The sequence below is a fragment of the Procambarus clarkii genome, chromosome 35, assembly GCF_040958095.1.
Source record: "Procambarus clarkii isolate CNS0578487 chromosome 35, FALCON_Pclarkii_2.0, whole genome shotgun sequence".
Lineage (NCBI taxonomy): Eukaryota > Metazoa > Arthropoda > Malacostraca > Decapoda > Cambaridae > Procambarus > Procambarus clarkii.
Window position 1 is genome coordinate 8,278,200 of NC_091184.1, and position 26,993 is coordinate 8,305,192.

General features: G+C 44.2%; 1 non-coding gene across 1 annotated transcript; it reads left to right on the forward strand.

Moving 5' to 3' along the window:
• The first annotated feature begins 24,188 nt into the window (after window positions 1–24,188).
• Window positions 24,189–24,260, forward strand: TRNAI-AAU (transfer RNA isoleucine (anticodon AAU)). The gene has a single exon. It is a non-coding gene; the product is annotated as a tRNA-Ile (tRNA).
• Window positions 24,261–26,993: the final 2,733 nt, after the last annotated feature.

Genomic DNA, 26,993 nt, shown 5'->3' on the forward strand with positions numbered 1-26,993 from the left:
ACTGACCACAGGTGATAATGGGGCTGACACTGTCCACAGGTGATAATGGGGCTGACACTGTCCACAGGTGATAATGGGGCTGACACTGTCCACAGGTGATAATGGGGCTGACACTGACCACAGGTGATAATGGGGCTGACACTGACCACAGGTGATAATGGGGCTGACACTGTCCACAGGTGATAATGGGGCTGACTCTGCCCACTGGTGATAATGGGGCTGACTCTGCCCACTGGTGATAATGGGGCTGACACTGTCCACAGGTGATAATGGGGCTGACACTGACCACAAGTGATAATGGGGCTGACACTGACCACAGGTCATAATGGGGCTGACACTGACCACAGGTGATAATGGGGCTGACACTGTTCACAGGTCATAATGGGGCTGACTCTGCCCACTGGTGATAATGGGGCTGATGCTGACCACAGGTAATAATGGGGCTGACGCTGATCACAGGTGATAATGGGGCTGACACTGACCACAGGTGATAATGGGGCTGACTCTGCCCACTGGTGATAATGGGGCTAACACTGACCACAGGTGATAATGGGGCTGACACTGTCCACAGGTCATAATGGGGCTGACACTGACCACAGGTGATAGTGGGGCTGACACTGACCACAGGTGATAATGGGGCTGACTCTGCCCACTGGTGATAATGGGGCTGACTCTGCCCACTGGTGATAATGGGGCTGACACTGACCACAGGTGATAATGGGGCTGACACTGTCCACAGGTCATAATGGGGCTGACACTGACCACAGGTGATAATGGTGCTGACACTGTCCACAGGTGATAATGGGACTGACACTGACCACAGGTGATAATGGGGCTGACACTGTCCACAGGTTGAGGACCTCCGCAGGATGAGGGAGCCCGTCAAGAGGCTGGTGGAGGCTGGCCGGGTGTTGGCCGTCCAGGAAGACCAAGATGGCCGCCGCGACGCCAGGATAACTCTACAAGACGGACAGCTGTACCTCCACCCACTCCTGCGTCAGCCCACGCCCGCCGACGCCCACGCCCTCCAGGTTACTTTATTACACCCACTAGTCTTACTGACATTACTGATTTACTGAGTTATCATAACTAATATGATAACATTTTGTTATAGTTATCAGCATGATTTATTTCATTTTCTGCAGGAGAGTGAGGTTGTGGGAATGCTGGAGCCCTCCTGCACCCTGGCGTTCCTTGACCTCGGGTGGGCGGGGTCAACAAGAGGGCGGGTCACCATCCGGCTGACCCCTGACACTCCGCTGGCCAGACAGTTTGTGTTGTTGTGTACGGGCCAGCGGGACCCCACCTACCGCAACACTAAACTGTTGTGGGTGGGGTTCAAGGGTCACCCGGGGGAGTTTGTGGGGGGCGGAGACTACGAGAGTAATGATGGTAGGGGAGGAGCCCCACTGCTGCCTGACCTCCAGGGGCAGTACCGGGAGTCACGCCGGGCAGGAGCTGTGTGGGCCAGGGGTGGGCCGGGGGATCCCAGGAGTGCCCAGTTCGCCATCACCACCAGGGACCTCCAGGATGGTGACCAGTGGTCGGATGTCTTCGGTGATGTGGTGAGCGGCCTGGATGTGGTGAGGGCAGCAGTCAACCACAGTGACATTACAGAGGTGACTGTGGTAGACTGTGGTGTTGTGCTGCCACTCTAGTTCACCGTACCATCACCATCACTACTGTGGTGTTGTGCTGCCACTCTAGTTCACTGTACCATCACCATCACTACTGTGGTGTTGTGCTGCCACTCTAGTTCACCGTACCATCACCATCACTACTGTGGTGTTGTGCTGCCACTCTAGTTCACTGTACCACCACCATCACTACTGTGGTGTTGTGCTGCCACTCTAGTTCACTGTACCATCACCATCACTACTGTGGTGTTGTGCTGCCACTCTAGTTCACTGTACCACCACCATCACTACTGTGGTGTTGTGCTACCACTCTAGTTCACTGTACCACCACCATCACTACTGTGGTGTTGTGCTGCCACTCTAGTTCACTGTACCACCACCATCACTACTGCCATCACCACTGTACCACCACCATCACTACTACTGTGGTGTTGTGCTGCCACTCTAGTTCACTGTACCATCACCATCACTACTGTGGTGTTGTGCTGCCACTACAGTTCACTGTACCACCACCATCACTACTGTGGTGTTGTGCTGCCACTCTAGTTCACTGTACCATCACCATCACTACTGTGGTGTTGTGCTACCACTCTAGTTCACTGTACCATCACTACTGTGGTGTTGTGCTGCCACTCTAGTTCACTGTACCACCACTATCACTACTGTGGTGTTGTGCTGCCACTCTAGTTCACTGTACCACCACCATCACTACTGTGGTGTTGTGCTGCCACTCTAGTTCACTGTACCACCACCATCACTACTGTGGTGTTGTGCTGCCACTCTAGTTCACTGTACCACCACCATCACTACTGTGGTGTTGTGCTGCCACTCTAGTTCACTGTACCATCACCATCACTACTGTGGTGTTGTGCTACCACTCTAGTTCACTGTACCACCATCATCACTATCACTCCTGCATCACCATGGACTGCGTGTTTTGATGCCAATGTAATTTAAGCACACACCTTTATCACTCTATCATCATAACTTCACTATCTTTGGTATTTATACTTTGGTATCATATACCTGACAATCACGGCTGTATCACCATCAATGCTATATCTTCTCAATACTGTAACCTATCATTGCTGTATCACTATAGCTTCACTATCACCTCTATATATCACAATCACCTTAGTGCCCACACTTGGGGTCATATACTGACCATGTTAAGTAACAAATTGTTGGTGTCACTATATGACAGCTGTTGTCACTGTTATATCACCAACAGCTCACTATCACATAACACTATCACTGCTACTCCAACATCATTTCACTTTCACCCCATTATCACCTTACACTAATAGATTTCCTCCTTACATTCACTGTTATATCACTTTCACTGCTACAGCACCACTATCTCGCCATCACTGTCATATCACCATCACCTCAGTATCACTGCTATACTACCATCACTTCACTATCACTGCTATTTCACTATCACTCGGGTGTGTTGTGATATTACCATACTGGTCCATGGTGTGTTGTGATATTACCATACTGGACCATGGTGTGTTGTGATATTACCATACTGGTCCGTGGTGTGTTGTGATATTACCATACTGGACCATGGTGTGTTGTGATATTACCATACTGGACCATAGTGTGTTGTGATATTACCATACTGGACCATGGTGTGTTGTGATATTACCATACTGGACCATGGTGTGTTGTGATATTACCATACTGGACCATGGTGTGTTGTGATATTTCCATACTGGACCATGGTGTGTTGTGATATTACCATACTGGACCATGGTGTGTTGTGATATTACCATACTGGACCATGGTGTGTTGTGATATTACCATACTGGACCATGGTGTGTTGTGATATTACCATACTGGTCCATGGTGTGTTGTGATATTACCATACTGGACCATGGTGTGTTGTGATATTACCATACTGGTCCGTGGTGTGTTGTGATATTACCATACTGGACCATGGTGTGTTGTGATATTACCATACTGGACCATAGTGTGTTGTGATATTACCATACTGGACCATGGTGTGTTGTGATATTACCATACTGGTCCATGGTGTGTTGTGATATTACCATACTGGTCCATGGTGTGTTGTGATATTACCATACTGGACCATGGTGTGTTGTGATATTACCATACTGGTCCATGGTGTGTTGTGATATTACCATACTGGTCCATGGTGTGTTGTGATATTACCATACTGGTCCATGATGTGTTGTGATATTACCATACTGGTCCATGGTGTGTTGTGATATTACCATACTGGTCCATGGTGTGTTGTGATATTACTATACTGGACCATGGTGTGTTGTGATATTACCATACTGGACCATGGTGTGTTGTGGTATTACCATACTGGTCCATGGTGTGTTGTGATATTACCATACTGGACCATGGTGTGTTGTGATATTACCATACTGGTCCATGGTGTGTTGTGATATTACCATACTGGACCATGGTGTGTTGTGGTATTACCATACTGGACCATGGTGTGTTGTGATATTACCATACTGGACCATGGTGTGTTGTGGTATTACCATACTGGTCCATGGTGTGTTGTGATATTACCATACTGGACCATGGTGTGTTGTGATATTACCATACTGGACCATGGTGTGTTGTGATATTACCATACTGGACCATGGTGTGTTGTGATATTACCATACTGGACCATGGTGTGTTGTGGTATTACCATACTGGTCCATGGTGTGTTGTGATATTACCATACTGGACCATGGTGTGTTGTGATATTACCATACTGGACCATGGTGTGTTGTGATATTACCATACTGGACCATGGTGTGTTGTGATATTACCATACTGGTCCATTGTGTGTTGTGATATTACCATACTGGTCCATGGTGTGTTGTGATATTACCATACTGGTCCATGGTGTGTTGTGATATTACCATACTGGTCCATGGTGTGTTGTGATATTACCATACTGGACCATGGTGTGTTGTGATATTACCATACTGGACCATGGTGTGTTGTGATATTACCATACTGGACCATGGTGTGTTGTGATATTACCATACTGGACCATGGTGTGTTGTGATATTACCATACTGGACCATGGTGTGTTGTGATATTACCATACTGGACCATGGTGTGTTGTGATATTACCATACTGGACCATGGTGTGTTGTGATATTACCATACTGGTCCATGGTGTGTTGTGATATTACCATACTGGATCATGGTGTGTTGTGATATTACCATACTGGTCCATGGTGTGTTGTGATATTACCATACTGGACCATGGTGTGTTGTGATATTACCATACTGGACCATGGTGTGTTGTGATATTACCATACTGGTCCATGGTGTGTTGTGATATTACCATACTGGACCATGGTGTGTTGTGATATTACCATACTGGTCCATGGTGTGTTGTGATATTACCATACTGGTCCATGGTGTGTTGTGATATTACCATACTGGTCCATGGTGTGTTGTGATATTACCATACTGGTCCATGGTGTGTTGTGATATTACCATACTGGTCCATGGTGTGTTGTGATATTACCATACTGGACCATGGTGTGTTGTGATATTACCATACTGGTCCATGGTGTGTTGTGATATTACCATACTGGACCATGGTGTGTTGTGATATTACCATACTGGACCATGGTGTGTTGGGATATTACCATACTGGTCCATGGTGTGTTGTGATATTACCATACTGGTCCATTGTGTGTTGTGATATTACCATACTGGACCATGGTGTGTTGTGATATTACCATACTGGACCATGGTGTGTTGTGATATTACCATACTGGTCCATTGTGTGTTGTGATATTACCATACTGGTCCATGGTGTGTTGTGATATTACCATACTGGTCCATGGTGTGTTGTGATATTACCATACTGGACCATGGTGTGTTGTGATATTACCATACTGGTCCATGGTGTGTTGTGATATTACCATACTGGTCCATGGTGTGTTGTGATATTACCATACTGGTCCATGGTGTGTTGTGATATTACCATACTGGTCCATGGTGTGTTGTGATATTACCATACTGGTCCATGGTGTGTTGTGATATTACCATACTGGACCATGGTGTGTTGGGATATTACCATACTGGTCCATGGTGTGTTGTGATATTACCATACTGGTCCATTGTGTGTTGTGATATTACCATACTGGACCATGGTGTGTTGTGATATTACCATACTGGACCATGGTGTGTTGTGATATTACCATACTGGTCCATTGTGTGTTGTGATATTACCATACTGGTCCATGGTGTGTTGTGATATTACCATACTGGTCCATGGTGTGTTGTGATATTACCATACTGGTCCATGGTGTGTTGTGATATTACCATACTGGACCATGGTGTGTTGTGATATTACCATACTGGACCATGGTGTGTTGTGATATTACCATACTGGACCATGGTGTGTTGTGATATTACCATACTGGACCATGGTGTGTTGTGATATTACCATACTGGACCATGGTGTGTTGTGATATTACCATACTGGACCATGGTGTGTTGTGATATTACCATACTGGACCATGGTGTGTTGTGATATTACCATACTGGTCCATGGTGTGTTGTGATATTACCATACTGGATCATGGTGTGTTGTGATATTACCATACTGGTCCATGGTGTGTTGTGATATTACCATACTGGACCATGGTGTGTTGTGATATTACCATACTGGACCATGGTGTGTTGTGATATTACCATACTGGTCCATGGTGTGTTGTGATATTACCATACTGGACCATGGTGTGTTGTGATATTACCATACTGGTCCATGGTGTGTTGTGATATTACCATACTGGTCCATGGTGTGTTGTGATATTACCATACTGGTCCATGGTGTGTTGTGATATTACCATACTGGTCCATGGTGTGTTGTGATATTACCATACTGGTCCATGGTGTGTTGTGATATTACCATACTGGACCATGGTGTGTTGTGATATTACCATACTGGTCCATGGTGTGTTGTGATATTACCATACTGGACCATGGTGTGTTGTGATATTACCATACTGGACCATGGTGTGTTGGGATATTACCATACTGGTCCATGGTGTGTTGTGATATTACCATACTGGTCCATGGTGTGTTGTGATATTACCATACTGGACCATGGTGTGTTGTGATATTACCATACTGGACCATGGTGTGTTGTGATATTACCATACTGGTCCATGGTGTGATATTACCATACTGGACCATGGTGTGTTGTGATATTACCATACTGGTCCATGGTGTGTTGTGATATTACCATACTGATCCATGGTGTGTTGTGATATTACCATACTGGACCATGGTGTATTGTGATATTACCATACTGGTCCATGGTGTGTTGTGATATTACCATACTGGTCCATGATGTGTTGTGATATTACCATACTGGTCCATGGTGTGTTGTGATATTACCATACTGGTCCATGGTGTGTTGTGATATTACTATACTTGTCCATGGTGTGTTGTGATATTACCATACTGGACCATGGTGTGTTGATATTATCATACTGGTCCATGGTGTGTTGTGATATTACCATACTGGACCATGGTGTGTTGTGATATTACCATACTGGTCCATGGTGTGTTGATATTATCATACTGGTCCATGGTGTGTTGTGATATTACCATACTGGACCATGGTGTGTTGTGATATTACCATACTGGTCCATGGTGTGTTGTGATATTACCATACTGGTCCATGGTGTGTTGTGATATTACCATACTGGACCATGGTGTGTTGTGATATTACCATACTGGTCCATGGTGTGATATCACCATACTGGTCCTTGGTGTGTTGTGATATTACCATACTGGACCATGGTGTGTTGTGATATTACCATACTGGACCATATTGTGTGTTGTGATATTACCATACTGGACCATGGTGTGTTGTGATATTACCATACTGGTCCATGGTGTGTTGTGATATTACCATACTGGTCCATGGTGTGTTGTGATATTACCATACTGATCCATGGTGTGTTGTGATATTACCATACTTGACCATGGTGTATTGTGATATTGCCATACTGGACCATGGTGTATTGTGATATTACCATACTGGACCATGGTGTGTTGTGATATTACCATACTGGACCATGGTGTGTTGTGATATTACCATACTGGTCCATGGTGTGTTGTGATATTACCATACTGAACCATGGTGTGTTGTGTTATTACCATACTGGTCCATGGTGTGTTGTGATATTACCATACTGGACCATGGTGTGTTGTGATATTACCATACTGGACCATGGTGTGTTGTGTTATTACCATACTGGTCCATGGTGTGTTGTGATATTACCATACTGGTCCATGGTGTGTTGTGATATTACCATACTGGATCATGGTGTGTTGTGATATTACCATATGGGTGTGAGGTGGTGTTATGACCACACATACACCAGTATGATCATACTGTAGCTGGTGTATGATGTGCTCAAACTGTATAGTGATGTCTTGGCTGATTAGCCTAGTATCACGAATATTAATTTATGTAGTTATTCTTTTTTCGACAACACACTAGTATTAAATGTGTATTGCCAATATATGCCACATATATCTATGTATATTATATATCTGTACCATACGTTCTTGCCATGTATTTGTGGATATATATTAGAAGTCTAGTGAATAGCAGTAGCCTAATGTCATGTAGATTGAAAAACATCCCTATATGCTTATATTATGGAATACTACATAATGCTGTATAGGAAATATTATGTGAACTATGATGGAGAATGTATAAATTTAGGTCTCGGAAGTATTACTGTCATGTATACTGTGTAATTTCCTTTCATTATTGTTCATTACATTGTCCTCTAACATTAAATTAGATTTTGGCATTGTGAGATGTATACCCATAAACATGGTTGTGATACACATGTTTTATATATATATATATATATATATATATATATATATATATATATATATATATATATAGATATATATATATATATATACTTTATATTGTATTCATATATACTTATGTATAATGGTTGGATGACAGACGTCTTGAAATCCTCCCTTAACCCCTCCTCCCCTCTCCCGCCAGTGTTACCATGTCTTGCCAATATGAATTCTTTGTTCACATATTTTTATATCAAGATATAATCTTTAATGTACTGAATTATTGATATGTATTATTATGTAAGGTTGTGTGTTATAGTCTTTATTTTGTTGATATATGAATTACAAGTTCTTGATCGAGATATGTCTGTACATGAGCTTGAGATATTTGAAAGAGAGGAGTCAGCTGACTCATAGAGGTGGATACAGTGTCGCTCCCGGCCAGCATGACTCTAGGAGGTCACTCTTTGATTTTCTCAGTCGAGCGCCTGTGTTGCCGCTACGGTCCGGGTTTTGTGACCTTATTTGTGTCATTTGACTGCTAGGATATTTGTCATGTTGCAGTAATGTATACCATGGATCAGTTCTACCATTGTGCATCCTTTATACCAGGTGATAGGTGCTGTTATATATCTTAGTGAGGTGGGTACCTGAGGATCTTAAGTGATGCCATTGTGCTGTATATGATATTGATTCCTCATACCTCATTTGTTAATGGTTGTGACACCACCACCACCACCCTGTATTGGTATTAGCAGCATAATAGGGGCTAGTGTCCCACTGCGCCACGATAGAGCCTGGCGTCAGCTAGTGCTGATTGTATGCAGTTTTGAGACCTGTTGATGATCATTCCCAGCTTTGAGAAGCTGGATAAATCATTGAGTGTGAGTTTATAGATTGTATTCTTTTTCAAGTTTTGTTCATTTATGTTAATGCCCAGTAAACTGGTATATTTTTTGTTAGCCTTTCACTCCCCTAGACACTTATTGATATTTGGCAAGTCTATGTTTTTCATTGATCTCCACTGAAGCCTGACCAGGATTTTCACACAATTTCCCCCATGCACTCTCGCTGTCATTTAGGAATGTTCTACCTCTGATGCTTCTCTTTTAATACACAGAGTAATGACACTAACATGTGATTACCCCCATGCACTTTGTCAGAGTGCATGGGGGGGGGGGGGGATTGTGTGAAAATCCTGGTCCGGCTTCAGTGGAAGCCTCAGAAAACCCTCGTGTGTTCTGCAGAACTCCAGATTGCAGTTCTTTGATATGTCATGGCCTGATTGTCTGGGGCATGAGCATGAAAATACCCACCACAATGGTTCGAATCCTCATCACGGCTCCTAAGGATTTTCTCACTAATTTAATTATTCCCATCCTGATTAGTAACAATATGTATTCGAGAAATAGTGATGGGCTTTAATTACTCTTGGTTCACTTCCACACCTGCAGAGGTAGGAAATAAACTCCTAAGTCAAAAAATAGAACATTCAATACAAATAAATGACCATGGCAAATATTGATATTAACTGAGGCTGGACCCACAACCCCTCAGTGTACTTGAACTCTCCTCAACACTCCCGTTACACCATGTTACAAACATGTTGTTAATTGTCTTATATCACACGTGACTGTCTCCTCTGAAACTGAGGTGAACTTTTGGTCAAAACTGTACATATATCTAATGTGCTCATGTGTTCAATATCTTCACCACATAACCTTGACTTCCTGGCCAAAAGTAGTTACCAATAAATCAACATATGGTCAAAGAGACCACATAATGGACAACAATAAATGGGTACACTAACTTGCACATCTAATATTGGTAAGTCCCTTGACGATTGTTCATCAATAACATTTCCTGAGGTAATTAAGATCAGCCATTCTCGACACCAAGACAAAAGAACATTACATGCATGGAAAGGTATGAGCAGTTGGTCATAGGAGACTATTATAAAAAAAAATGGTGGTCTTGCTATGGGGGAACTGGTTCTATTAAGGGGTGAGGGTAGTTAGAAGACAGAGTTATCAAATATGGGAGAGCTAAAAGGCCCGGCCCCCAAAATAAACTATCCACCGTAATAATAACTTGCTACTAGACCATATATGTCAGTCTAAGGGTTGATCAATGCACTCCCACACAGGAAGAAGGGATACTCTGTTCTAATTTACTTATTTATTAACCCCTTAACAGCCCCCCCAAATACATTCACACCAATAACAATAATAATAATAACTTTACCACACTACCTTACGTTAAAAGCCTTGGTCCACATAAGCAGGATACAAGGTTTTACACTGAACACAAGCTAGGGTAAAGCTCTACTACTGAATAACTTGAAGTTAGAGTCAGCTTAGGGTAGGGGACCACGTGGTTCCAATGGTACCCCCTTTAGAATAACTAGTAATATAAACTCTAAACACACCTACTACACACAAAATATACTATTCTACACATAGAACATGAGTATGCCAGACATGGAATAATGTACTTATCTTAAACAAGACACAGAAATAAGGAAACGAAGAGGAAGGGTAGGAGGTTCCTGTCCACACCACGCCAGCTCAGAAAAAGATGGAGTCTCTCTCTCCATCCCCCCAGCTGGCTGCTGCCGGCAGACTGCTCAAATAATCGTACTGCAGCCCTATACCAAGTTTACTCAGGTTTACTTTACAAATGATTAGAAAGTATTAGTAAGCATAGTTGGTGCCTATGTTATTATTTAATAATCAACCCCCAGCTCAGTCTTTAAATGCTCTTTGAGAAACAAGAATAGTCTTACGTCTGGCAGGGAAGATACAAACAATTGCCACTCGTGATGCACTCAACTGTATTATAAGAAAGTTTAATAACTAAATTTTGACCTCTGGTTTCCACTGAAGATCCCAGGGTCGTAACAGAGACACTGCTAACGACCCGTTGTTGAGTGCCTTAAACACTCCACTGGGATGTTGGGGCAATGTTTACACTGATGCATCTGGCAGCGTGGCGCCTCCCTTGCTGGCTGAGACCCAGTAACAGTCTGGGCTTCACACTCTCCTCCAAATATATCAACCCAGCCTCTTGTTTACACACTGCTTTTGTAACTATGTGCACCTGTGTACTGCTGTGTAACTATGTGCACCTGTGTACTGCTGTGTAACTATGTGCACCTGTGTACTGCTGTGTAACTATGTGCACCTGTGTACTGCTGTGTAACTATGTGCACCTGTGTACTGCTGTGTAACTATGTGCACCTGTGTACTGCTGTGTAACTATGTGCACCTGTGTACTGCTGTGTAACTATGTGCACATGTGTACTGCTGTGTAACTATGTGCACCTGTGTACTGCTGTGTAACTATGTGCACCTGTGTACTGCTGTGTAACTATGTGCACCTGTGTACTGCTGTGGGAGTGGACGGGGGTAGAGGGAAAGACCCGGCTTAAAAAAGGTGAAACGTATAAGAGTCAATATCTTCACTAGTTTATAATCACATCTCCACCATACTAGTTCTCTTCACACAATGGGACTTTCCACCTGCAGAGTTCAGTACGATCATCCCGTGTAAATGGTATTTACCAGAGATGAATTTACAATAATCTGACCCAATTAACACTCCTATATTTTTGATACGTTTAGATTTGATTTATGAGTAAGCTAATTTGACTCGCTGCTGTTTTAAATGTTTAATTGTGATCCCTAGACCTGGTACATGTAGGTCAGATGGGATTGTGTCCACGACTATAGAGAATACAGGTCTGAGGTAACCACCCAAGGGAATGTAGAGTTTGACTACGTTTAGGTCCACTGTTGGATAAAAACCCAAGTATATTCAGGGTGACCTGCATCACTGGTTTGAATTCCATTTGTTCTGCCGCCCTCTGTGTGACAGTTTTTCTGGGAACCCTCATAAAACAGCCCCTGACTAGTAGTTACCTTTTCCCCTGAGGCAGAGTTAACATGGTTGTTGGCAGGGTTGCAGCAGTGTTGGTTTGGGTCAGCATAGCCCCTGTACTGCCTTCTACTTAACAGTCGTTGTCTACTGCAGTAGTTTAGGGTTTAACGCCGGGTGACGATGGAGTTGGTCTCCTACCGTCACCCCTTCACATTCCTGCCCGTTGTTGACGTGAGGAGGCTTGGTGGGCTGCTGTCAGAGTGTGATGCTCCATGGGACAGCATTTCCTCTGTCCTTTAGTAGCCTTATGCTTCTAAAGGACATACTCCATTGTCCTTTCGTGAGAGAGGCTTAGTGGGCAGCAGCCGGGGTGTGATGATCCATGGAACAGTCCTCTGCCGTCTCTACGAATCATGCTGGTTGCTATTTCCTCTCCTTATGTTTTGTTTTCCCTTCCCCATCTTTTTCTTTCTAATTGTCATTTCCCGCCGATCTTTTGCATGGCTTCATTATTCTTTCGAACATCTTCTGTTTTGACGCCCGGATGTTTGGGGAGGCACACTTTCACCCGTAGAACTGTGGTACCCGACGTTGCGAGGGAGGAGACGCTTTTATTGTCGATCCTCGCCTTCATTGCTGAACCTGATTTCGACGGACTGACGGTTCTTAAGGTGATGATTGCGGGGTGTATACTCATGATGCACCCCTGGGGTGGGGGGGGGGGGCCATCTTGCTGGGTGTTCTATCTTCTAATTGTGGCTCCATGATGGGTATGGGGGTTTATTCGTAAATTTAATTAATACCTGCTCATTCCAATGCCACTGAATGATCCTCTTATAACTTACCCAGGCTCGTGGCGTGGGCGACCAAGCCCCCGTGGCGGACTGTGTTGGAAGATTGGGCTCTTTAGCTCCCGCAACATTGGGCCCAGATCAAGCTACTCCTTTGACCCTATCGACTAACTCCCTCCGGTCCCCTCCCACCTCTGTGGTAGGGTTAAGCTCCACGACCCCAGGGATGACCACGTCAGCACCTTTTACCTCCCCCCTCTCCCCACTCTTACTGGGAGTGCTTCATCCCCCCCCCCCCCCACAGCTGCACTCGCATGATTCCTGCCAGTGCTAATATGTTCCACACCTTGTTTGGCCCTGCTATGTGGACTAAATACTTTGATCTCAACCATCTGCATTCTACACGGCCTGATGATTTCTTCCTCCATAAACACCCCGCTGATTCAGTGGATACCTCTGTTTCTTTTAACCTCACCCGTACTGGTTCATGTGTCATTGCTGCTCCTTCTCAGGAAGCAGCTGCCCACTTAGCCATATTGTCCAGCATTGGGGAGACCCCTGTTAGGATCTCCAAAAATACCTGGTTAAATGTCAGTATTGGCACTGTTATCCGCCCGCACTATGTTGCGGCTGGTGTTAGGGACCTGAAAGACTGCCACGAGGATATTAAACATATCCTTGCAGCCCAAGGCCATTCTGTCCTCCAGGTTGATACGTTCACCCAAACCTTTCGTGGTCGTCACCAGCCTCTTCGCAACCATGCAAACCATGCTCTGAAACTCTCCCTGGACAGATGTAATAGGACCCATTATCACCACACCAGAAATAAATATCTGTTTGATATCCCCAGGATCAAACTTAATCTGTGTAAACACTCTATGCAAATTAAGGGACCTAGTCTATGGAACCCACTCCCTAGTGAATTGAAAAGCTGTCAAACTTTTGCGTCATTTAAAAACAAAACCAAAAAGTACCTAACTTCATCTTCTTAGTTTCCTACACTGAGCTTTAAATTTGCTCTGTACCTAGTGTTACCCAATCTCGCAATCTTTATCTACTTAACCCAAACAACCTTATCATTGTGTTCATTGCTGTCTTCTTTTATGTGCTAGCCATATGCTGTATTGTGCCTACTAATTTTTGTTAAATTACCATTCAAGCTGTCATTGCAGTCAATCTGAGCTACCTATGTGCCTTAATATGCCTACAATTTTCTCTCAATTTTTATTTTTTTTTTCTTGCTATGTAACTGTTATAATTTTTATAAATTTTGCAAGTATTTACCTACTTAAAATTTTCTTAGATTAAGGACCTGCCCGAAACGCTGCGCGTACTAATGGCTTTACAAGAGTGTAATTACTATGCTATGTATCCGCACAATCCCAATGTACCTTCTTGTATATATATAAATAAATAAATAAATAAATTAATAAATAAATATATAAATTGTGAAGATCACTTTTGATAGTACCTTCCCTTCTGCTTTCTATAATTCTTGCTGATGCCAGATGCCAGATACTCCATTCAGGAGTACATTCCCTCTCCTAGACTTTACAATAGGTTATCTTGAGGTTATTTTGAGATGATTTCGAGGCTTAGCGTCCTCGCAGCCCAGTCCTCGACCAGGCCTCCTTATTGTTCCACACCCCCAGGAAGCAACCTGTAGCAGCTGTCTAATTCCCAGGTACCTATTTACTGCTAGGTAACAGGGGCATTAGGGTGAAAGAAACATTTTGCCCATTTGTCTCCTTCTATCTTCTATTCCAACTTCTACCCAGTTATTCATTCCTCAATCCTTGCCCGTTGGCAGGGTCGTTTGTCTTCTGTTACCGGTAAAATAAGTAAAGTAAAGTAAAGTAAATTTTATTCAGGAAAGTACATAAATAGTTGATTTACAAACATAATGTTGGATTTATAAATAGAGCTAGTACATACAATACCTAAAGCCACTAGTACGCATAGCGCTTCAGGCAAGGTATGGGAAAACAAAACTTAGAATAAAACTTAATAGTAATTGGGATTTGGTATAAATTATGTTGAAAAAAGGAATAAAAAATACAAAAAAAGGGGTGGGGGGAACATGGTAGAAATCAGAAATTGTACAAGTTCGTGAACAAACAGCATTGTTTAAAAAAAAAATAGCACGACATGGGGTTGACATATAAGGGGTAAGGTAGGTTACATGGAGTTAATTAGGTAGTACTTGGTTTTACTCTTAAACTGGTTGAGAGAGGTACAGTCTTTGACATGATAGGGGAGGTCATTCCACATTCTGGGTCCCTTGAATTGTAGAGCATTTCTAGTTTGGTTAAGTCGCACTCTTGGAATATCAAATAGGGATTTGTTTCTGATGTGATGCCCATGAGTTCTGTTACAACCTTCTAGGAAGCTTCTAAGGTCAGGATTGACATTGCAGTTCAGAGTTTTAAATATATTGAGTACACATGAGAGGATGTGCAGTGACTTAATATCTAACATATTTAAAGATTTGAGTAAGGGTACCGAGTGCTGTCTGGGGCCAGAGTTAGATATTGTTCTAATAGCAGCTTCTTGTTGAGTAATTAGAGGACGTAAATGATTTTGTGTAGTAGAACCCCAAGCACAATAATATAATAATTTTTTAATAATAATAATTTTTATTTAGGCAAAGGTACATACATAAAGAGATTTTACAAAGTTTGTTGGCTTAATAGATAGAGCTAGTACATACAATGCCTAAAGCCACTATTACGCAAAGCATTTCGGGCAGGAAAACCGACAACAAATACCATAGTTGAGATATGGATAGATGAGGGAGTAATAGAGAGTCACCAGGGCTGGGCGGGGTACATAATATCTGATATTAGAAAGAATGCCAACAGTTTTTGAAACTTTTTTTTATATATTTAGAATGTGACCCTGGAAATTCAGCTTGTTGTCTATGAGAACACCTGTTACGAACCCGAATCCAGCGTCCGAGCACGGAGCAGTGACGACCGCGCCATCTGTGGGTCAGCTCTCGAAACCCCCTCCAAATGGACGACGACACCTGGTGAGGACGAAGTGTACCGGCCACAAGGGCCAGTTTCCAGTCCTGTTCAGCTCACAACACCGCCGCTGCTGACCTCTGGTGAGGTGGTGCTCAGACGACAACGCCATCTATGGAGTGGATTCGTCGGGCGTTTGTGTCTGAGCCTGTAAGTGAGGTGCTTTAGTGTGTCCCTGTTATTGATGACGTGTCTGCTTACAGAGTCGACCTGGGACTGCTGTAAGGGAAGTTGAGTCAGTCTACCCAAGGCAGCCGTCCCCATACCAAGTGCTTTGCTGCAGCAGCTGTGAGTCGCCTCCCGGAGGAACACTGTGGTGTTACCCTGCCAGTGAAGTGGCAGTTGAAGGATTGTCGTACCCGGGACCGACTGGTGGAGACGATTGACCACTGGGGTATTGTGGACAGGAGAGTGATCTGTGGTATCACACGAGGCTCCTGACTAGGGCACTACCCTAGTATCACTCGTGGAGTGGCCTGAACAGCGTTGCTGATCCGGAACCTGCCAGCAGTCTGCTGGACTTGTGGTTGACGGCCTCTACGGCGGTGCCCCCAGTGGAACTGTGTTTTGGCTGGCCTGTGGCCGGGGTAGACTCAGCTTCTCGAAGAATTCGTCGTGAGGCCACGAGAGCACCGAGGGCTTGACACCGAGAGGATCCAGAGTCTTCAGGAGAAGACGACCGTGTAGATAATTCCCCTGTGCAGTGTTAATACCCCACCCCCTGTGTAACTTTATATATGTTATTTATTGGTGGCGGTTATTATATTATATTAAGTTTTTGCCTTTCTTTCCCTTCCCCTTTTAGTTTACTTGCGTTACGGATCACATCCCTTGAAAGCCACTACTGGCTTGGGGGCCGGATACCCTTCCTCTAACAACATCAGAGTAAGAACCCAGTTGCGACCCGAGAGGGCCGTAACAACACCAAAGAATTTGCCATCTACTTTGTTACAAATTTGGATATTGTTTATCCCGAGATTAATTTGATTTGAGGATTTATTGCCAAACAAAATATAGAAAGTTTTGTCAATGTTGAGGGTGAGTTTGTTGGCAGTTAGCCAGAGATGGACTTTATTTAGTTCAGTATTCACTGTGACATTTAGAGTAAGAGGGTCAGGACTGGAGAAGATGAAGGTTGTGTCGTCAGCAAATAGAATTGGTTTGAGGTGTTGAGAGGCATTTGGAAGGTCATTAATGTAGATGAGAAAGAGGAGAGGGCCAAGTATGCTGCCCTGAGGAACACCAGTGTTGATGGGTAGGGTGGGAGAAATTGAATTATTCACAGAAACATACTGAAGCCTGTCAGTAAGGTAAGATTGAAGGTATTGCAGGAAGTGACCTCTGTCTCCATAATGATGTAATTTAAGAAGAAGGTTTTGGTGGTTGACAGTGTCAAAAGCCTTATGCAGGTCCACAAACAACCCAACAGGGAACTCATTTTTATCAAGAGCTGCATGTATCAAGTTTTATCAAGAGCTGCATGTATCAAGTTAAGTGCATCGTTAATACTTTTTTGGGGGGTCTGAAGCCATATTAACAAGAGCTAAGTATATTGTGTTTGGCTAGATAAGAGTAAAGCTGCTTGTAGATTAGTTTTTCAAATACTTTTGACAAGCTTGGCAGAATTGATATAGGTCTGAAGTTGTTGACATCAGTGAGATCACCACATTTATGGACTGGGGTTACTCTCGCTTTTTTTAGAATATCTGGAAAAGTTTGGAGTTCAAGTGACTTGTAGAGCAATGCAATGGCATGGGCTAAAGATCTGGAGTTTTTTTTGTAGATTAGAGTTGGTATCTCAGCAAGGGCACTAGATTTGGTCTTAAGGGAAATGATTATGTCAGTAACATCAGTGGAATTAGCGGGCGTTAGGTACAGAGACTGTGGGTAGTTATCTGTAAGATAGTCCTGAACATCAGTACTGAAAGATGGAATATCATTTGCAAGGTTGACCCAATGGAAGAGAAGAATCTCTTGAATTCAATAGCAGTATCAGTGGCTGAAAGCAGACCATCGTTATTGGACAGGATTATTGGTACAGTGTTCTGTATACTGTACAGGGTGCTGTATACTGTACGGGGTGCTGTATAGTATACAGGGCTCTGTATACTGTACACTGTTCTGTATACTGTACGAGGTTCTGTATACTGTACACTGTTCTGTATACTCTACGCTGTTCTGTATAATGTACACTGTTCTGTATACTGTATGGGGTTCTGTATATTGTATGCTGTTCTGTATACTGTACGGGGTTCTGTATACTGTACACTGTTCTGTATACTGTACGGGGTTCTGTATACTGTATGCTCTCCTGTATACTGTACACTGTTCTGTATACTGTACACTGTTCTGTATACTGTACACTGTTCTGTATACTGTACGCTGTTCTGTATAATGTACACTGTTGTGTATACTGTACATTGTTCTGTATTCTTTACAGGGTTCTGTATACTATATGGGGTTCAGTATACTGTATGGTGTTCTGTATACTGTACGCAGTTCTGTATACTGTATAGGGTTTCTGTATGCTGTACACTGTTCTGTATACTGAATGCTGTTCTGTATACTGTATGCTGTTCTGTATACTGTACACTGTTCTGTATACTGTACGCTGTTCTGTATACTGTACGCTGTTCTGTATACTGTACACTGTTCTGTATACTGTACACTGTTCTGTATACTGTACACTGTTCTGTATACTGTACACTGTTTTGTATACTGTACACTGTTCTGTATACTGTACACTGTTCTGTATATTGTATACTGTTCTGTATACTGTACACTGTTCTGTATACTGTACACTGTTCTGTATACTGTACGCTGTTCTGTATACTGTACACTGTTCTGTATACTGTACGCTGTTCTGTATACTGTACGCTGTTCTGTATACTGTACACTGTTCTGTATACTGTACACTGTTCTGTATACTGTACGCTGTTCTGTATACTGTACACTGTTCTGTATACTGTACGCTGTTCTGTATACTGTACACTGTTCTGTATACTGTACACTGTTCTGTATACTGTACGCTGTTCTGTATACTGTACGCTGTTCTGTATACTGTACACTGTTCTGTATACTGTACACTGCTGTGTATACTTACACTGTTCTGTATACTGTACACTGTTCTGTATACTGTACACTGTTCTGTATACTGTATGCTGTTCTATATACTGTACACTGTTCTGTATACTGTACACTGTTTTGTATACTGTACGCTGTTATGTATACTTACACTGTTCTGTATATTGTACACTGTTCTGTATACTATACACTGTTCTGTATACTTACACTGTTCTGTATACTGTACACTGTTCTGTATACTGTACGCTGTTATGTATACTTACACTGTTCTGTATACTGTACACTGTTCTGTATACTGTACACTGTTCTGTGTACTGTACGCTGTTCCGTATACTGTTCGGGGTTCTGTATACTGTATGCTGTTCTGTATACTGTACGGGGTTCTGTATACTGTATGCTGTTCTGTATACTGTACGGGGTTCTGTATACTGTACGCTGTTCTGTATACTGTGGCTTGCTGTGTTCGTCCTGGGGCCCTCAACCGTTCCTGGTATGGGAGCCACCATGCCCCGTCTGGCTTGCTGTGTTAGTCCTGGGGCCCTCAACCGTTCCTGGTATGGGAGCCACCATGCCCCGTCTGGCTTGCTGTGTTAGTCCTGGGGCCCTCAACCGTTCCTGGTATGGGAGCCACCATGCCCCGTCTGGCTTGCTGTGTTAGTCCTGGGGCCCTCAATCGTTCCTGGTATGGGAGCCACCATGCCCCGTCTGGCTTGCTGTGTTAGTCCTGGGGCCCTCAACCGTTCCTGGTATGGGAGCCACCATGCCCCGTCTGGCTTGCTGTGTTAGTCCTGGGGCCCTCAACCGTTCCTGGTATGGGAGCCACCATGCCCCGTCTGGCTTGCTGTGTTAGTCCTGGGGCCCTCAACCGTTCCTGGTATGGGAGCCACCATGCCACGTCTGGCTTGCTGTGTTAGTCCTGGGGCCCTCAACCGTTCCTGGTATGGGAGCCACCATGCCCCGTCTGGCTTGCTGTGTTAGTCCTGGGGCCCTCAACCGTTCCTGGTATGGGAGCCACCATGCCCCGTCTGGCTTGCTGTGTTAGTCCTGGGGCCCTCAACCGTTCCTGGTATGGGAGCCACCATGCCCCGTCTGGCTTGCTGTGTTAGTCCTGGGGCCCTCAACCGTTCCTGGTATGGGAGCCACCATGCCCCGTCTGGCTTGCTGTGTTAGTCCTGGGGCCCTCAACCGTTCCTGGTATGGGAGCCACCATGCCCCGTCTGGCTTGCTGTGTTAATCCTGGGGCCCTCAACCGTTCCTGGTATGGGAGCCACCATGCTCCGTCTGGCTTGCTGTGTTAGTCCTGGGGCCCTCAACCGTTCCTGGTATGGGAGCCACCATGCCCCGTCTGGCTTGCTGTGTTAGTCCTGGGGCCCTCAACCGTTCCTGGTATGGGAGCCACCATGCCACGTCTGGCTTGCTGTGTTAGTCCTGGGGCCCTCAACCGTTCCTGGTATTAGAGCCACCATGCCCCGTCTGGCTTGCTGTGTTAGTCCTGGGGCCCTCAACCGTTCCTGGTATGGGAGCCACCATGCCCCGTCTGGCTTGCTGTGTTAGTCCTGGGGCCCTCAACCGTTCCTGGTATGGGAGCCACCATGCCCCGTCTGGCTTGCTGTGTTAGTCCTGGGGCCCTCAACCGTTCCTGGTATGGGAGCCACCATGCCCCGTCTGGCTTGCTGTGTTAGTCCTGGGGCCCTCAACCGTTCCTGGTATGGGAGCCACCATGCCCCGTCTGGCTTGCTGTGTTAATCCTGGGGCCCTCAACCGTTCCTGGTATGGGAGCCACCATGCTCCGTCTGGCTTGCTGTGTTAGTCCTGGGGCCCTCAACCGTTCCTGGTATGGGAGCCACCATGCCCCGTCTGGCTTGCTGTGTTAGTCCTGGGGCCCTCAACCGTTCCTGGTATGAGAGCCACTATGCCCCGTGTGGCTTGCTGTGTTAGTCCTGGGGCCCTCAACCGTTCCTGGTATGGGAGCCACCATGCCCCGTCTGGCTTGCTGTGTTAGTCCTGGGGCCCTCAACCGTTCCTGGTATGTGAGCCACCATGCCCCGTCTGGCTTGCTGTGTTAGTCCTGGGGCCCTCAACCGTTCCTGGTATGGGAGCCACCATGCCCCGTCTGGCTTGCTGTGTTAGTCCTGGGGCCCTCAACCGTTCCTGGTATGGGAGCCACCATGCCCCGTCTGGCTTGCTGTGTTAGTCCTGGGGCCCTCAACCGTTCCTGGTATGGGAGCCACCATGCCCCGTCTGGCTTGCTGTGTTAGTCCTGGGGCCCTCAACGGTTCCTGGTATGGGAGCCACCATGCCCCGTCTGGCTTGCTGTGTTAGTCCTGGGGCCCTCAACCGTTCCTGGTATGGGAGCCAATATAGTTCTCAGATGCTTTTTGTCGCTCTGTGTTGTACTTTCTCCACAGCAGATATGTTCTGAAGCTGAGGCCTCTATGCTTGATACAGCAGTCCAAATGTGGCCGCACCAGAGATGTTTACAGTTCAATAACTTCATTTTCCATGAAGTCAAAGGTTCGTTTCACTATTCCTACGGTTTGGTTGACTTTCTTATTAGAGTTCCCAATTGTTGAGAAACTTTCAATGACTGGTCACCGTGCATGCAGTAGTATATGCAGTCCCCGTGGCGCAGTTGTGAAACTCTAGCCCGGCAATTCGCGAGCAATTTAGTCTGGGTTCGTATCCTGGCCGAGGAGGATTGACTAGGTTCCAATTCTTAACAGTACGCCTCTCTTCATCCAGCAGTGAAACGATTTGACGGGTCGTATTCCGGGGTTATTAATTAAGATTAATATTAATCTTAGGACTTAGCCGTATTAGGATACAGGACCTGCCCGAGACGCAATACTTGCTAGTGGCTTTACAAGAATGTAAGAACTGGTGGACCATCCAAGTAGTAGGCGTCCATCTGTCTCAGGAGACTATGGAGTTCCGTTCTGGTTGTCGGTCTGGAGTGGCCTCACCAGGGCACAAAGCCCGGGTAGGTTGATACGGGGGAGAAGCTGTCACCCATGCAGCAGGTCCCCCTCTCCACAGCACAGAACGTCTCAATTGGAAAGGCAAACGCCAATAAGACAGGTTCCAGCGCCGCCGCAGGAACTGTCAGTAAGAGGTTGAAGGCAACAAGGAACTGCCCCCAGGGGGGCTCCAGCTCCGGAGTTAACCTCGAAGTTGGTACAAGAAGGCACAGGGACTCCAACCCCAGAGTCTTTTTTGTTGTTGTTACTCTTTTTTGTGGGGGGAAAGGAGGAAAATTAGGGAAGAAAGAAAAGGAGGAAACTTAGGAAAAATGGGGGAGCCATTGACAAGCTGCCGGCTTCCCATCTCCGTCGTGACCACTAGACACAAGGTTACTTAGGCATTAGGACACTATAGGAATTATCATCATCAGGAAAATATCATCAAAGCAAATGGGGGACCGTCGACAAGCCGCCGGCCTCCTGTTCTCATCGAGGCCACTATTAGTCGCTCTCAAACTCAGATAATTATTACACTTCGATATCTAAGTAGTTCCTCCTTATTACAAATTTGTTTAGTACGTTCCTCGAGCCTCCGTGGGACAATTGGTTAGCGCGTTCGGCTGTTAACCGAAAGGTTGGTGGTTCGAGCCCACCCGGGGGCGATTATTTAGGCCAACTCTAGGGGTTGACCTCAGACAAGACCGACATAACACACTTGACAGCGATGTCACACTTGGCCCCGTGATCCAGCCCGTCCTCCTCAAGTCTCCCAACGTCAACAAACTCTCGCGCGTAAGTGACCTTATCCTAACACAACAGAGAACGGCACAGTATGTCAACGTCGCGACCCATCCTCCTGTTTACACAGTAGTTGTTGTATATGCTCCATAGTACAAACGTTGACGTACTAAGTCATTACATAATAGTACTTACTGATCACTTTATAGTCTGAATTCTTAATTATAGTCTTAATTATAGACTCTTTATAGTCGGAAGTGAAGTATATAGTACTAATCACTTTATAGTCTGGAAAAATAAAGCTAAAAAAACATATATTCCTACGTCTAGTATAGCACACACATATGTACGATATTAGGCCTCAGATTGCGCGTATTAGGCCTAGGAAGGTTCAGTTGGTTAAGGTTGTCTTTGTAATATAAATTCAAAACCTTTTCCGGTTTGTCTAAATTCAATAGTTAAGATTTCTTCTTTCTAATTGCGTTGTACGTCGATATATTTACTGTGGTCCTCACCGTTACTATAAGTACTACCAACACAAGAGGATGGGCTGCAGTTTCACGAGCCGATACCATTTTCCAGTACGACAATTGTTGGTCTTGGGAAGAGTATTCGTCAAAAGGCGCCGTTCTATTAGGAGGACGGGTTGAACATCTACATACCGAGTTTTGGCGGCATAACACAACAATTTAGAAAATAATATATAATTGTAACAGCCTCCCAGTTCTTTGGAACTCATCAACTGTTTAATATGTGTAAAGTCGCCAAAGATTGAGATAACATGTTCGTAAGTACTTGCGTAACTGACTGATGAATCTCGGTCCAGACACTAAATATAATTTTTATGCTTGGAATGTTTACATGCAAGAAGAGTTGCTATAGACCTCAACAAACACGACAGATCAGCCTCCAGGGCTGAGTGGATCCCATACTTATCCTGTAGACCCCATGTATACCTATCCTGTGAGCGTTAGTGCCTCCAATACATGTCCTGTTCATGAGTGGTAGTGAACCCATACCCATCGTGTGCAGCAGTGATCACATACCCATGCTATGATGTATGTCATACGCAGCTGGCTGTGCACAGTAACCATGATGTGCGCATCCCATGCGCAAGATCAGTACGTACTGGTGCGTTACTGCGCAGAAACACTGATACTTTTATTTATGAAGAAAATATTACCAATTATAATATTATAAATTATGTATAAAATGTATCATCCAGTTAACACCAGCAGCAGAGTGGCGCAGTGGAAGCGTGCTGGGCCAATAACCCAGAGGTCCGTAGATCGAAACTACGCTCTGCTACGAAATTGTTTTAATGTATTATTCATGTTTTTCATTACAAATGTAGGTACATAGCAGTGTCTTGCTACCCCCTTCAATATATGTAATTACAAATTACAGATTGAGCTAGCTATATGTTAAAAAATAAAGGCACAATAACGAACGTGGGAGATTTGTACCTGAATTTACCTGTCTCTCGTGTCCTCGACGGATAGTGGAAGCCATCGGCTTGTCAAAGATCCCCCCCCCCCCATGGTTCATGAGGATTGTTTCTCTTTGGATTTTGAACTAAACTAATGTCTTGGTATTTAACGACTTCGCCGGTTAGACAATATAATTAGAATTCTATTAAACGAAGTCTTCAATATAGAAAAAAAAACCTTGAAGAACTTTTTTGTTAAAGATTTATGGCGAATATTTAAATCTTATGAGTTTAATACACAATAAAGTCAAGTTCCATCGATTTGTTGCTTGTATCTTTCAGCACTTGCAGCGAACTAAAGTAAAATAAAAATCAAACATTTATACGCTAAATACACTGTTATTAATTTTGTTCTAATCATACACATAAAATTCCCGCCATGTGATCATTTCCAGAAATACAAATTAAAAAGTAAAAAATCTGTTTTAGTTCTTGGTAATACTTAATGCTGATGACTAGGGAGAGCTCATCTAGGTGAGCACAGCTAGGTGAACACAGCTAGGTGAGCACATCTAGGTGAACACAGCTAGGTGAGCACATCTAAATGAGCACATCTAGGTGAGCACATCTAGGTGAGCACATCTAGGTGAGCACATCTAGGTTAGCACATCTAGGTGAGCACATCTAGGTGAGCACATCTAGGTGAACACAACTAGGTGAGCACATCTAGGTGAGCACATCTAGGTGAACACAGCTAGGTGAGCACATCTAGGTGAACACAGCTAGGTGAGCACATCTAAATGAGCACATCTAGGTGAGCACATCTAGGTGAGCACATCTAGGTTAGCACATCTAGGTGAGCACATCTAGGTGAGCACATCTAGGTGAGCACATCTAGGTGAGAGTAGTGGGAAATGGGGCGTAGACCGGCTATTTTGTTTTTTTCCACAGCCGATCTACGCACCCCCGGTATTACGAACTTTTTTTTCCACAGCCGGTCTACGCCCCCTGGGTTTTACAAACTTTTTTCCCACAGCCGGTGTACGCCCCCTGGGTTTTACAAACTTTTTTCCCACAGCCGGTGTACGCACCCTGGGTTTTACAAACTTTTTTCCCACAGCCGGTCTACGCACCCTGGGTTTTACAAACTTTTTTCCCACAGCCGGTCTACGCACCCTGGGTTTTACAAACTTTTTTCCCACAGCCGGTCTACGCACCCTGGGTTTTACAAACTTTTTTCCCACAGCCGGTCTACGCACCCTGGGTTTTCTCGATTCAACTTGCCTGGGGATTAAAAAGCCGGTCCCTGGCACACCCAAATTTCGTTACCCCAGTGACCCATGCACAGGCATCGGTCAATGACGTCATCAGCTAGCCAGTCTTCATCTTCCCTGAATAAGTCCGTTTTCTGTTATAGTGTATTTATTCCCATTTTCAATATTTATAGTAAAGGGGGATTAAAAGGCCGCCTTCTGTCAAGCCTAATGTACAATGACGTCATCCATTATAAGCTCGTTTTTCTCAATAAGGCATTTCCATACTGTTGCCCATTTTTCTAGGATCATTTCAAAGCTAAGATTTCAAATTAACACGAGAAATGAGTTCAGCTCTGTCACCAAACGAGTATTTACCCAGGTCTTTTTCCTAAATTAAAACTTATTCCAATTTATACCCATTGTTTCGTGTTCTATCTCGTGTTTATAGCCTATTAATATCCCCCTTTATCATGTCCATTCTTTAACACCTCTATCATGTCACCCCTATTTCTTCTTCGCCTTTGTAGATAATGCAATTTAAGCTTTGTCAATCTGTCTCCAAGGATTGCTTATTAACCATAGGGAAAATAAAAATGAAAACCCACTATCATCCATTTGTATGAAAACAGTCCCCTGCCAGGCGTGGTGATTTCAATGCAATTTCAGTACTAATCCAATATTGCTGTATAAACTAACAGTCCCCTGCCAGGCATGGTGACTTTAATGCGATTTCAGTAGTAATCCAATATTACTGCATAAACACATAAATATATATGCGCATCTCACATTCGCTCAAAACATACCTACCACAACTTATTGTAGCATATAACAGATCAAAAATACTCATTCAGTAAAAGCAAGCCTCTCATGTTTTTTGAAATAAGGCCTTCTGCAATTACCTGCTTTTCTAACGTCATCATCCCTAATTCAGTGCGAGGCGCCAACGCCGTAAATGCGGATCCCAGGAGGTTCACACATAAGTGTGAACTCTTAATCTGGCTTAATACCTCAACTGTACTCTGTGCTTCATCAAAGTTGATTTCAGCTACAATAACTCGTATTTTCGCTCATTGCTCATATTTTCTGTTATTCATAAACCCGATCAAACCATCCTAACCTAACTTATTATATATAGCAAACAAATACATTCTACAGACCAGTTATTGTGGTTGTTTAGTGACATCACGAAAAGCGACCTCAGGTATAGGGATAAGGTATTGATGGTCATTAGCACATTGGTGTCAAGGTATTACAGCGCCTGACTGGTCAACTATGTGTGACGTCACCAGATAACCAATGCGGCCTTTAGCGTTCTACTGGCATATGTATTTAATGTTATTATTCAAAAATGAGTAG